The following is a 9,116-nucleotide window of genomic DNA, read 5'->3' as shown; positions in this document are numbered from 1 at the left end:
TCCGGCATTTCCCAAATGTGTCCCTGAGGGTTCCAAGGAATAGTGCTGTCACTCAGGCAGCCAAGAGTCTGCATTTCCACCCAGCTTGGAGCTGATTGGGATGCTGAGGATCTGGGAACGTCTGTGAGGAGCAAGGGTTGAAAAACAGAGTGCCACGCAGAAATCTAAAATCTCTACCTAGCAAAATTGGGAGCATTTGGGGTTTCCTTGCAGTGTAAAAGGGTCTAGGAGAGAGAGCCAGAAGGAGCCCCGAAGATGTGGAGACAGACAGTGAGAATAGCCCCAGGGCTTCCCCACCACAATTGGAAGATGTTTATGCTGTGTGGTTGTGCACTAAGCCCCCACTGCTGTTTCTCCCTCCAGTTCAAGAAAATGAGCTACATATAGCCAGCCACCCTAATATTCATGGGGGCTAGAGCAAGAGTACAAAGAGTGGGTCATCTACCATATGTCCACATAGTTAAAAGTTATTAATCAGGGTAATGAAAAATTATATATTTATTATATATAAATTATATATAAAGTATATTGTATATTTTATTTATTTTATTTATATTTATATTATACTCTTAACTTGAAAAATGTACCTTCATAAAGACCTAGAAGACCAAGTTTGAATTTAGAAGTTTTGGAATCCTTGGAGTTCACCTGAATTGGTGGCACAGGGGGTGGACTCCAGGTACCTTCTCTGCCCACCCAGCTCTGACCAGCACAGTGAGGGGCCTCACATGCAGGCATGGGACCCACTGCCCCATCCATCTGAGCCATGGCAGTGAAATCTCTGCTTAACTCCCACCTACTGAATTATAGATCTCAGCAAATATTTTTTTTAAGAATTTAAAGGACAGGGCCAGTATGGGAGATGTTACATGCCATATTTTCCATAAGCATGTGTCCAGAGTGAGTGTGAGAGAGATATGAATAGGCTGTGCTCTTGGTTAATCTTGAAGGGCGGCAGAATACTCCAACCTCCACAAAAAGCCTTTTTGGCATAAGGATTATTTTGAGCTGAAGACAACTGAAAAGAAGTCCATACAAGAAAAGTTCCCTGGCCTCCCTCTACGTGCCTAGAAGCAGGACATCAATTTATAAAGATGTCCCTTCTCTCTTCCTTATGAGGAAAGATAAAGGCTAATCCCCTGAGACAACATTAAACCCTTATCGATGGAGAAGATATAGACTCATATCTGCATAACAAGCCTTACTGTTGATTTCTATGCTTTTTTTAATAATCTCTCAAAACTCTCTTCCTCCACACCTTTTTTTTCCCTTGTATTTAGTTGAAGATGGTATTTAAGCCAGAGTTCTAAGCCACCTCAGAGTATTACTCATTTTTTCCTGAGTATCTTTCATGTATACAGGAGGTATACATGTCAATAAACCTGTTTGGTTTTTTTCCTCTTAGTCTGTCTTTTATTATAGGAGTCTCAACCAAGAACTAAGAAGAGTAAAAGGAAAATTATTTTTCCTCCCCTACAGTTTCAATTATTTCTTGTTCACCTTTCACAGAAGGAATATTTAAAAATACATTTGCCCTCCCAAAATGAGTTCTAAATGCAAGCCAAATACATTATTTAGTGCTGGACAGAAGAAAGTACAATCTATTCCTATGTTAGAAGAAAAAAATTGTGTTTCATTATTGTTGTTTTGGGGGGCACCCAGGTGGCTCATTGATTAAGCATCTGACTCTTGTTTTTGGCTCAGGTCTTGATCTCAGGGTTGTGAGTTCAAGCCCCACATTGGGCTCCACAATGGGTATGGAGCCTACTCGAAAAAAAAAAAAAAGCTTCATTGTTGTTGTTGGATTTTTAGAGAGATGGTTTGTCAGACCTCAATATAGCATCTTCCTAAGGGACTTTCAAAAGTAATTTGGACCATGCTCAATATCTACCTTATACGTGGCCCTCTATAATCAAGACAGAATAGAAACTATACCAGAACAGGACCATCCAGGAGAGCCACTGGAGACCTTGGGACACCAGCTGGGATACTGTTGTTACTATAACAGAATTGGGGGGTGAGGAGGGTCTCAGGTTGGATGGTTGCAGTTGGACTGGGAAGCCACAGATGTCAGAAATCACAAAGAAATCTTGACAGACTTAAACATGGGTTGAACATGAGGGCCAAAGAAAGGTGCAAGTAACAACCAGCAAACTCTGAGCTCAGGTAATATGGAGAATGGTGGGACAAAGGGCAGAAACGAAGAATCAGGGGAAGAACTGAGTGTTCAGGGAAGGATTCAGAGAGTTTGGCTACACACATGTTGAGTGTGAGGGACTGGGGGTGCATGTCGGTACACAGGGTTGGTAGTCACCTAGAAATGCAAGGCTAGGGTTGACAGGGAGGTCAGCACCAGATATTGTGTCAAGATGAGGGTTAAAACCATGAGAACAGACGTGGGACAAGAAAAGGCCTAGAACTAAACCATGGAAGAACACAGTCCCCATTAAGGATCTGACTGGGCACGAGAGGGCCAAGGCTGCAAAAAGAGTCAGGGATGGGAGCCAGAGGGACCTGCCCCTTTCAGCCACCCTTGGTGACAGAGCAGAACCATCTTTTTAAATGATTCTAATCAAGTCCTCCCCATGCTTTAAAATCTACCTTCGGCAACTGCAAGACTCTCCGCCTTCTTCTGTTCCATGCTGCCTCTCCAGCCCCATCTACAAGCCGCCCTAAGGATGCCATGTACTTTCTCATCTCTGATTCTTTTCTCCCAGTTTTTCTTCTTCTGGGAAGTTCCTTCCATCCTACCTGGCAAACTCCTACTTATCCTCCATGGTCCAAAACACTCATCACCTCCTCTGGGTAGCCAGCTCCCAGAAATCCACTTCAGGTGGAAATAATTAGGTCCTCTTGGTTTTCCCACAGCACTTTTTATGTTGTGTTTTGTTTTTTCTTTTTACAGTCACTGTCATTTTGTATTATTATTATTATTATGTCTTCATTCTGAACCAAGCCCAAGATCAAGCAGTCCAGACTAGGGAAGCAAGAACAGGTACCCAAAGAAGACAGCAGAAACCAAGGCAACACTAGGACTATGGACAGAGTGAGAGAAGGTATCAAATTGGAGGCTAAGATGGAAACAAGAGACCATCTGAAGCTGGTGCTGGAGCACGTTCTAGAAACAGCAGATCTGGGAGTGACAGCATTTGGACTTTTAGTTGCCTTGATTAGCTGGTGAGAAGGGCCTCTTGAAGTCCTCCCTGATCTTCCAGAAGCTCTGCCCTCATGGGTTTGGGGAACAGAATGAGGCCTGACACACTAGTCTCACCTGAGATTTGATAAACATACTTTTCTAACTCACATTGACACTTTCCCTGACTTTTCCAGATTTGATCACATCCCCAAGACTCCTAGTAAAATCTGTACCAAAACCTCTTTTAGGATGTTCCCATCAATAGCTTTAGTCTTTTTGGAGCTTCAAATACCAGTTACATAATGGGAGAAGGGTCCATCTAACTCAAGCTCTCTTTCAGTGCTCATCGCCTGAGAAACTCTCTGGATGTTTCTCTCACTTCACCATAAAGAAAGAAAAAGCAGTGGTTTATGTGGGATAATGTGATTGTCCTTTCACTCTCAAATATGTTTCTTTGACTTGCCCACATTTTTCAATAATACCTATCTCTAGAATTATTATTCCTAAGTTGCAAATGATGTTTAAATTATGTCTTGAATACTACAGACACAGGTTTTCAAGCTGATATCTAAAACAAGGTGACTTCAGGCTGGGAGCTTTTCAAAATCTTGACTTTAAAGGAAGCATTTAAATGGGACGTTACAAAACTTTAAAGCAAATTATTTCCCCAAACGATTCCTAAAAAGAGACACTTACTCTTTTTAGGTAAACTTTATTGCACTTGTTTTTATGGTTTTATAAATTATAAAATATCTGATTCAGGATATAAGAGGATTTTTTTTTCATTTCCATTTCATATGATTTTACTTACAAAATTTGTCAATTAAAATTAACTTCGACCATAGTTAAAAATTCAGTTTAAAAATTAACGTTGATCATAAAAATAATAAATTTCAACATAAACATATTTGAAAAATAGAGAAAACACAATATAACTATGTAAACATTCAATTTCGTTTCTTTTCTCCATGCATACGTATACAAACTACAAATATTAGTAAAATTATTTTCATTATATAATAAAGTTCTTTTTATTATATAATAAAAAATAAACGTTATTCTGTAACTTGCCCCTTTCATTCAAGAATGTTATGAACATTTTTCTAATTTTGTTAAATATTCTAACACATGATTTTAATAGTCATCTAGTATTCCAAAATAAGGGAATACATAATTTACTCAACCAAACTCATATGTTGGGACTTTTATAAATGCCAGAAGGAAGGTCCTTAGTAAGATTCACTTTTCTTGAAACCCTATCTCCCTCTCCCTCAGTGGGTGGGCGTGGTCTTATACCTGTCTCCCTGGCAACAGGGCAGGGCCAATCAGAGCACTCTACTTAGGAACCTAAGTTGGGGCGGGGAGACAATCTGGGAGCAGCAGACACACACACACACACACACACACACACACACAGAGGCTTATTCTGTCAAAGGGAGAGAACATAAACATCCTGGTTTCTCTACAGCCAGCCCCTCACTTCCGGTCCTTTCCTGAGGCCTGGGTTTAGGAAACATAAGGGCTGGACTGTCCTTGTAGGAAATTCTCCCTTTTTTTCCTAAGTTAGCTTGAACAAGTTTCTATTTCTTGCCCTTCAAAGGGTTCCATGTAATGATAAAGGAGTAAGCATTTTTATGGGTACATACACCAATGCTTTTCTCCAGAAAAGTCATGTCTACCTATGAGTCTCTTGAATTTTGGCACGGACGATCTTCGTTGGAGATAGTTCTCGCTAGAAAGCCAGTCCACAGTTTACTATTAAGAGCTAGCAGAGGGAAAGAAGCAAACATATCCATTTACAAGGTATTAACAGAGCCTTAAGTTGCATTCACAGGGATACACATTGTAATTATAGTTGACATGCGTGGGCACAGGATCAGTACAAGTGGAATTTTCCTTTTGAGAGGCTGAGGCTAGGGTAATTTTCCTGACTAATTTGAAGCAGAGAACTGTTCCTGCAAATTGTAGTAATCTAACCCATTTGCCTAGGGCAAAGACTTACGGGCTTGTTTCTGTCATCTAAGCTCATTTTAGGTGCTAAATGTTAAACCCTGGCTTCCTGGTAAGGGGGTCTCTGCAAAGAAGGACCGGAACACAATAAAGCTGAGGCAGGTCTCTGCAGAGCTTTTCATAGCCACACCCACCATATGGACTGTAGAAGTTATGACCCTGTTCTTCACGAGTCCTCACAGTCAAACCTTCCATGACTTGCTCTTTTCACTTGCTGTCTTGCCTCTCATGATTTTCAACAGGCTGTTTGTTTAGTAGCTGAACACTGCCTTTACACCAGGGACAAGTGAAGAATGATAAGGGAAAGAAACTCACGTACTAATCAGGGTCTGGCTGGACCCTACAACTCAGGCTGCTTTCCTCGTGCTCCTTTAAAAGGAGAGATTCCTCAGCAGCTCCTCGGGCTCTCAGGTATCTGCCAAGGGCCACCTAGCCAGGACCATCCCATTTTTTTAAAGATTTTATTTATTTATTTGACAGAGAGAGAGAGACAGCCAGCGAGAGGGAACACAAGCAGGGGGAGAGGACCGCCCTCATTTTACAAACAGGGAATCTCCCTAGTGCCCAAAGTTAGAAAGTTGGTGAATGCCTTTTCCCCAAGCCTTAACACTAGTTTATTTATAATGCTCCAATGCCACATTAATGAAACTAAATTAAGGCCAGAAGTGTCTGTCAGGGCATGGACTGAATCGTTTGTCTACACTCCAGACAAGAACTCCCCCTTGCTCTGGAGGGCATCTCATTGAACCCTACTACCAAGCCACTCTTGAAGAAGCATTTCAAGATGTCAGTGTCCCCTTTCACCCTCTGTCATTGCCCTCTCCCATTTGATCATAATTACTGATTTCCTCCGGAGACGACTGTTGAAGTTTGTAAAGACATAGGCTCTGGGTCGGTCTGCCAAGATTCAAATCCCAGGTCCACCATCTGGTGGCTGTGTGATCTTATGTTTTCTGTGCTTGCATTTTTCCACAGGTGCTATTTGCTGACACATTCTGTATGTCTCACATGAGGACTAAATGAGAGAATACAAGCAAGTGCTTAGCGCAGTGCCTGCCAAAGAGTAAGTGCTCCACAATTCGGAGCTAGTATTATTATTATTTACTGGTCTATTTCCTTTTTAAAAAAAAACATTTTATTTATTTATTTGAGAGAGAGAGAGATCGAGTGGGGGAGAGGGAGAGGGAGAAGCAGACTCCCCGCAGAGCAGGGAGCCCAACGTGGGGCTCAATCCCAGAACCCTGGGATCATGACCTGAGCCAAAGGCAGATGCTTAACCAACTGAACCACCCAGGCACCGCCCTACTTGCCTATTTCTTAACTTGGCTATGAGTCGACAGAGACTGTGTCTTTTTCTTTTTGTTCCCCGGCATTTAGCTCAGTGCCTGGCACCTATGGTGAGTCCTCAGTGAACATTTGTTGTGGATGGATGGGATCAATGAATGAATGAATGAGCTAGAGACAAACTTTTGTAAGCAGTGTCCATGTCCCATCTTGTTTCTTTTTCTTGTGTTGGAAGGACAGGTGCAACACTGAGAAAGGATCACAGAGAAAGGTTTTCATGGCATGTGCTCTTCCTCATCTCTGTTGGATTCCATGTAGATACCATGTCCTTTGTCTACCATGTGATGATCTGAGAACCGTCTTTTTGCTATTGTCACCAATGGTTTTCCCTAGATAAAAATTAATGGCCTACAGCTATGATGAAGAAGGGAGAATAGGTATTGAACTATAGGGATTAAGCTACCTCATGGAAAGCATGGATCTATAAGATCTGTTTTCTAATGAAGCAGATTGCTACAGATACAGCCATAAGCAAAAAGAAATAGTAGAGAAACGCATACGTGTAGTAAAAATATAAAGAGATGCACAGGTCATAAGATCTCAAACCTGAGGGTCAAGGTTACCTCTTGGGTATGGCAAGGGCTGCTGCTGAGATTGGGGGAGAGAGCATGGTGGGTTTCAGTTGCACTGGTGATGGTTCCTGAAGCCAGGTGATCAGCTCCTAGGTGTTCATGTATCATTTTTTATACTCCTTGTGTGTTTCACATATTTCTTAATAAATCGGAATTGACAGCCAAAGATCATGAAGACAGTTCAAAAAAGGAATACAAATGGCCGATAAAAGCATGAAGAGATGTTTAAGTTGGTTGGGGGAAGGGGAGGGATATCTATCTATCTATGTGTCTATATATAGACATAGATATGTGGAGGGCGGGGAGACAGAGAGAGATACCAAGCAGAAAGAAACCCTAGACAAAGCGGATAATAGGTCTACCAACAAGAGGAAGTACTCTACAGCAATAGCTTCCATCTTATTGTGCTTCTGGACAGATCAAGGAGTACAAGGCAAAGAGTCAGACCCACACACTTTGCCTCCAGCTCCTGACACTAAGGACAGAGGGAGGGATCTGAAAGGCTCTCCTGAGAGTGCTTGAGTTTTGCTCATCTACTCTGAGGAGGGAGGAAAAAAAGCAAAGTTGAGACAGTGACATTATTTCTGGCCCTTGCGCCCGGCACGGGCTGCTTTAAGGAAAGCAAGAGTCAGAACTGTATTATTCTGTAACACGTTTCCCCTACCTCTGCCACACAGGATTCAAAATGCAGAGGTCATTTGATAAAGGTAAAGTTTATCTGTGTGAAAGCCTTTGTGGCTACGCTAAATGTATATAGAAAAGAGAAACTATCTTAAAGTGGCTCTGATTGTTTGAAAGAATCTGCTTGAATTAGCTAATTAATTAGAGATAATTTGATTTAAGGATTTGTAGTTGGCTCACTCTACAACACACAGAAATTTTAAAGCTGGAAGAAACACTGTGAATCATTTAGTTTCACAGTTGTGTTTTCCAGATATGGCTAGGAAGATTAAGTGATTTGCTTGATGGTAGGTGGCTGGGTTGGCTTCCGAGCTCAGGTCTCCCGACTGAATACTTTGCATGGTTCTAGACCAGCCTCAGAGGACACCGACTATGAAATCTGGCAGGTGCCTCGGCCAGGGACTTGAGGACATTCTGGTAGTCCTATGTGGGGCAGAAGTACATCCCACTCTGCTCTCCTCACTACATGCACTGGAGACACCTACTCCAAGACTGACGTTGGGGATGAGGTGACCCACATTCATTGCTGGAAAGGCATCCCGGCTCTGATTCTCTCATCAGTGATCATCTGAGCAATGATGAACTTCTTGGTTTTGGATTATGTAGCTAATAAAAATAAAAGGTATATCTCAATATGCCAAATCAATACACTAAAGTCAGCCATGTGGAGATTCATGTCATCTGGTCCAATGTGTCATCCTCTATGGGGTCTTTCTCAGTTTTCTCAGGCAGAGCTACTCCCCCACCCTCGGTTCCCACCAGATTTCTTAGGCTGTATTATAATGACCTGATTTGTGTTCTCTCTCCTAGTAGAACCGTGAGCCCCTTCAGGACAGGGTTTCTGTCTTACTCAACTGTATCTCCAGCATCTAAGACATTGCTTGGCCTCTAGCAGTTGCAGGGACCAAAGGAGGAAAGTGACATGTGGGCCAAACAGGAATATAAATTAACTTTCATGCTACCAAACATAAAGTCACTATAATTAGGGGTATGATATGAGCTATCACCTAAACCAGAACACCTCTGAATGAGACACTGTTAATAATTACAGTGACACAACAGGTGTAAATTGAGACTGTTCCCAGAAAACTGGGATGGATGGCCATCCTTCTCGTAGCCTAGGCTTAAAAAGCTTTACCTCTGGAAATTACATTCAGTAAGAGACATTATTAAATGTGTGACTTGAAACCACTAAGAGAGGTCGGTTAAAAAAATAAGACCACTTTCTAGCAAAGTGTATCGGACAAGTCAGGGATGGTTAGCCCAGACATTGCCAGGACACCCCCTTTCTGCTGTTGCTACAAGGTTATCAGGTGATGACTGGCGACAACTGATGGGTCTAAGTGGTCACCGACCATGACCTAAACTGGCCC

Source organism: Ailuropoda melanoleuca, chromosome 6, assembly GCF_002007445.2.
Source record: "Ailuropoda melanoleuca isolate Jingjing chromosome 6, ASM200744v2, whole genome shotgun sequence".
Lineage (NCBI taxonomy): Eukaryota > Metazoa > Chordata > Mammalia > Carnivora > Ursidae > Ailuropoda > Ailuropoda melanoleuca.
Note: the sequence above shows the minus strand (reverse complement) of the source record.